Raw genomic sequence first — 6,076 nt, 5'->3', positions numbered from 1 at the left:
GAGTTCTGTCTCTCTCTCTCTCTCTCTCTCTCTCTCTCTCTCTCTCTCTCTCTCTCTCTCTTTCTCTCTCTTTTTCTGGTACTCGAGATCGAACTGAGGACCTTGCCCTTGCCACTGAGCTAAATCCCCAACCCGCCAGCACAGAATTTGCACAAATGTGACCTTAAAGACATCTGAAACGGAGTAAAGCTGGTTTGTCATCAGGAATGTGAAATTGTTAGAACCAAAACATCTAAAGGCACTCATTTCCAGAACATCAACTCTATCTTGACTGGCTTGAAAATTTTTATCTTTGAAAAAAAATCATTTTTAGCTGGGGATTTAGCTCAGTGGTTCTGCTGACTGCCTCGCAAGCGCAAGGACCTGAGTTCGATCTACAAACCAACCAACCAAACAAACAAACAAAAAAAACAAAAACAAAAAACTGATTTTTAAGCATGATGAATTCACCTCTGTGCACACTAGTGAAATTTTCATTCTCTGCCCATCTTGCTGCATGCCCTAGGACAGTTTTGAACCAGAGGCCATGCAAGAACTTATCTACATTAGCCTTAATCAGAGAAAAATGGAGTGCAACCTCTGCAGTTTCATTCAACCTAAAGAAATAGAAAGGAGCAAAATTTTCTGATCTTAAAGAGTTCTAGGATATTATCTTTTATAATCTGAAAAAGAACAATAATATTACAAATACACTAGATTACAGAACAAGTCTCTCTCCTGCAAGAAAACCTCACAATTTTATGATCTCTATTTGTTTGTTCATTCTGTTCTGTTTTGTTTTGTTTTTTTTAGACAAACTCTCACTGTATGGTTCAGCTGGCCTTGAACTAATTTTGTAGCCCAGGCTGGCCTCAAATTTGCAGAGATCCTCCTGTCTCAGCCTCCTGATTGCTGGGATTATAGAAATGCACTACCACAATTGGCCACAATCCCTGTTTCTGTCTTGAAAAATACTATTCTTTTTTGGGCTAAGGGCAAATAACTTAGCCTGTATGTCTCAGGCCCCTTTTCATCTGAGGTCTCAAAGATGCACAGCTGCTCCTTATAGTTTTGGAATTCAGCGAGAGAAACATTTAGGAAGCCTTTGTGCTGCAAGGACTGAGGTAGAAGACCAGGGCACAACTTCAGAGCTGAAGGTCATACTGTGAATCAGCAGCAGCTCTGCCTTCTAAGTGCAGCTCTCTGATTCAGTCTTTAGTGCTCAGTAGATGTCTGGTGATGTGCACTTCACTTTTCCATTGAAGCACTTGACAGCGGATGTGTGTGTGTGTGGTAGGATAATATTTGCAGTAATAAGCCAGGCATTGGTAGCACAAGCCTGTAATCCCTACATGTGGAAGGATGAGGCAGGAGGATCACTGTGAGCTCAAGGCCAGGCTGGGATACATGAGACCCTATCTCAAAAAACAAAAGCTGCTCAGTCTCATTATTACTTAAGGAAATGCAAATCTGAAACCATGAGACACAATACTATACCACTACCCTAGATTGGCAGAAGTTAAGAAGCCTGACAATACAACTACAAGTGAGGATTGAGTCAACTGAAACTTTCATATCATGCCGGTAGGAGTACACACTGATGTGGTAATATCAGATAATATTGCCTAATTTATTAAAGTCAAAGATATCCATTGCCTATGAGTCAGCAGTTACGGTGCTTGGAATAAATGTGGTAATATATTTACATGTGCCAGAATACATGGACAAGAATGTTCCTAACAGCCTGGAATCCCAGCGCTTGGGAAGCTGAAGCAGGAGGATTGCCATGAGTTTGAGGCCAGCCTGAGCTACTCAGTCAGTTCAAGGCCAATCTGGAGTACATAGGGAGACCCTGTCTCAAAAAAGACAAAGACATATTGTTTAAGGGTGCTCCATATGTGGCAAAATATAAGGAAAAGCGAAGGAAGAGAGGTGTAGCTTGGGGTGGAGTGCTTTGGAGGCCCCGGGTTCCATTCTCACCACTGAAAAAAGCAAGAAAGAGGTTTCCATAAAAATCAGAATACTGACTGCTTCTAGGATGAATGGGAGGAGGATGTTTGAAAGGATCATGCAGCAGGATTTAGGGCATTGGTATCTCCTGTTCTTCTACTTCTCTTTCTTCTTCTTCTTCTCCTCCTCCTCCTCTTCCTCCCCCCCCCCTTCTTGGGGAGAAGAATGGGAATTCTTTTAACAGGGATTGAAACCAAGGCCTTCGAACTGAGCTACATCACAACCCTTCTTTTAAGTTCTGAGACAGGGTCCCACTCACTCCTTAATTTGCCCAGGCTGGAGCTCAAACTTATGATCCAGCTTTAGCCTCCCAGACTGCTGGGATTATAGGCCTGCACCTGCACCACCACACCTATTTGGCCAGTTTGCTTACTTTTCTCTCCCCCCGTCAACCTCTCTCTCGCTGAGACAGGGTCTCACTATGTCATTCAGGCTGGCCTTGAACTCACTATGTAGCCCAGGCTGGCTTCAAACTCACAATGATCCTCCTCCTGCTTCAGCCTGCCAAGTGCTGGGATTACAGGCGTGCACCACCAGGCCTGGTTTATGTGTTCATTTCTGTGTTATATTTCATGATAGAGTTAAGAATCTTTGCTCCTTGGACTCTTGAGAAGGCACACTTCTCTTTGACTTGCTAGGAATTATGTGTATGTGGTTTAAATTTATGTTTAGAGAATCTTGTGTTTATAAAACATGTCTTCAGTGAGCGTGGAAGTCTCCAAATAAAGGGCAGCGTTGTCCGTGCCCCACAGCGAATCCATGTGGGCAACAGTGGCCTCCAAGCAATAAACTTCTAAGATCATAGCATCGCGAGTAGCAGTTTGTTGATGTACAGTGAGATGTGTAGGTATGTGCTGGTCGGCATATTCATTTGGGTCACATGGGGCTGCTGCTTATTCAACATCCACTTGGTGAGTACAGGATCAGAGCAAAGACAGTGCGGGAAAGGTGTGTGGTGCACCATTTCCACAAAACAGACCCCTGGGCAGGGTGGATATTTATGTCAGTCTGGCAGGGCACTGCCATAAGCCATCTTTGGGGGTGATTGCATGGGCTTCACCTTGCCATTTATAAGAGCTTCCTGCCTCCTTTTGTGGCCTGTACAGCCTGATCTCTACTTTAGGAGCCCCCACCCTGGATGACTGAAACAGGGGTGGTCACATGACTCAGCCTGGACGAATGGGCTTCTCTATCCTAGACAGTGCATTAAGTTCAAAAGATGCCAGCAATTCTCTTACACACTTGAACAGGGAGACACGATAGTTACACTCAGAGGGAGAAACTGATCTGGCAAAAGAAAGGGGTGAAGTCAACACCTGGAGATATACAGAAAAGAACAGCAGTGTTTGCAGTTCCTACTAGCTTTGAAATTCCCAGTTCCCACCCTTGGGAAGATTCAACTACGTTCCTTGACTTAGAAATACGTGTGGTGCCCAAGAATTCATATAATTCAACCTCCTCCTTTAAAACATTTTTAAACTCAATTTTACCATCTTGGCCATTTCAAGTACAGTTCAATGGCATTAAGTACATTCGCATTGTTAGGCAGCTATCATCACAGTCCATCTCTGGTACTTTTTCACCTTGCATACCTGAATCTCTGTACCCTCTAAGCAATAATCCCCCACTCTCCCATCCCCCCATACCCTGGCAACTGATGGAGACCACCCTGAGTGAGCTATAATTTTATAAACTGGCTTTTCACCTTAAAAGTCCAAGTCTGCCTATTGGCCCACAGTGGCTTGCCTGAAGAGCCAGCAATTGGTGTGTGGGAATAGAACAACTCCCCACACCACTGGTTGCAGCAGAGGTCCCAGTGATCCATGGCACTGTGATGTCTTGGATGGCAAAACAATATTGCAGCTAAGGGCAACATGACTCGTGCACAAAATTTCTAAGGGAAAACACGAATTTCCCATTAATCAGTAGTCTGGTGCTGCTAGAATGTTTTGTACCCTTGTACCAGGACCCTGCTTGCATCAGGGCTCTCCACACCATTATTTCTTGAACCTCTGTTTACCCCTCCAAGAAGCTGTGTGCTCAATAAACAATGGCAAACTCCAGGAGACAGCGTCTTGGCCTGATAAGAGTCTTGACTATCCTGGGCCCCTTTATGCAGTAAAGATTTTGTATTATCTTTTGTTATCCTGCTGCCCTACCCTTGGTCAGGTGGTTGGGGTCTGATCAACCCCCAATAGGCAACTATTATTCTTTCTGTCTCTGTGAAGGTGACTACTCAGGATTCCTATGTAACTGGAATTATAGGATATTGTCTTTTGGGACTGGCTTATTTCACTTAACACAATGTCCTCAAGGTTCATGCACATTTGTAGCACACATCAGAACTGCTTTCCTTTTTAAGGCCGAACAGCATTCTATTCTGATGGTAGACCACATTTTAGCCATTCATCTGTTGGTAGGCACTTGGGTTGCTTCTACCTTGTTGGCTATTGTGAATCATGCTGCTATAAACATGGTGTACATGTCTCCAGGGTCCTCTTTTCAATTCTTTAGGGTATCTACTCAGAAGTGGGTTTGCTGGACGATATGAAAATTCTTTTTTTTTTTTTTTGAGAAATTCCCACAGAAGTATTCTTTAAGATCCCAACAACAGTCCGAAAGTGTTCCAATTTCTTCGCATCCTAACCAACACTTGATACTTTCTGCTTTGTTTTTGTTTTGTTTTGTTTTTGGTACCAGGGATCGAACTCAGGCCCTTGTGCTTGTGAGGCAGGCAGTGGAACCACTGAGCTAAATCCCCAGCCCTCTACTTTTTTTTTTTTTTAAATAGTAGCCATCCTAATGAGTATGCGGCCAGCCTCTTTCCCAACAGCTGGTTTGACTGGATGTCTAGGGCTTGTGACCAAAAAAACCCAGACTAAAACAAGCATGTTCTAGGGCTGGGGATGCAGCTCAGTGGTGGAGCACTTGCTTAGCATGTACAAGGTCTTGGATTTGTTCCCAGCACCAAAAGCAAACAAGCATGTACTTTGCTTAGGTGCCTGTATTTCGTTCTCTTGGGCCCCTTATGACATGCCTCTGCTGACAAATATCTGCCTTCTGGTTAATTTATCCTTTTCCTGAGGTCTACTAACATTTTTTATCTAATGATAGCAAAAGTGTGATACCTCAAAAGGCATTCAGTGTCTTGAAGGAGAGTCGGCGGCTGTTGTCTTCTCTAGGACATGTCACATATGTAGATTAGTGCTTAGAAGATATGCTAGAAGTGCAGTATCCATTTGCATTCTCTCATGATTCCACTCATATCTTAGGGGTTGGGAAGCTAAAAACTGTATTGCCCAGACTTTTGCACTAGAATTTTCCAGATGCAATTTGTGACATCACCGAGGAGGTGCGCATGTGTTGATGTTTTGGAAAGCGGAAGTAAGACAGATGCCATTTCCCTGCTGCTCTGGTACTGACAGACAGGATCAGACATGAGTGCATGTTTAGGGGGCCAGAGTCCACATCTATGTGTGCAGCCCTGACCATCATGTTGGGATTACAGATTGTGGTAGCAGTGAAAGCTGTGTGTTTTGAATCCAGTAGCTCAGGGACAGTCCCTTGACCCCTGCCCCTGGAGCCCTTCCAGTGATTCAGTAAGCACCTTAAAATTCTTCAGTATGGAATCCTGCTTGAAATATTCTTTTTTCTGCTTAAAGGCTGACTGCAATAGAGGGAAATCTTTGTTTGCAAGTTTCAATGGGCACTTCATCTGATAGAGCCATTGGCTACAGACTTCAGTGACTTTGGGATAGTGCTTCCCCGTGCCCCTAAGAAAAGGGAATCAAAAGTGCTGTGTTCTCTGACTCCTGAATGATAGAAGCCAGACTATTCATTACCTTTGAGAATGAAGAAGGAAGACTTGGAAGGGACACAAGGGATCTTCCTGAGGTACTGGAAATGTTCTGTATCTTAATCTGGGTGGTGGTTACATGAGAGATATACAAAGGGAGAATACAGTTTGCTTACTTAACATTCTCATATTTGGGCCAGGGATTTAGCTCAGTGGTTCCATCCCCTGCCTTGTAAAGCACAAGGACCCAAGCTCGATCCCTGGTACAAAAAAAAAAAAAAAAAAACACAC

The sequence above is a fragment of the Fukomys damarensis genome, unplaced genomic scaffold, assembly GCF_012274545.1.
Source record: "Fukomys damarensis isolate Sample0158 unplaced genomic scaffold, DMR_v1.0_HiC HiC_scaffold_39, whole genome shotgun sequence".
Taxonomy (NCBI): domain Eukaryota; kingdom Metazoa; phylum Chordata; class Mammalia; order Rodentia; family Bathyergidae; genus Fukomys; species Fukomys damarensis.
This window is presented reverse-complemented; position numbering follows the sequence as displayed.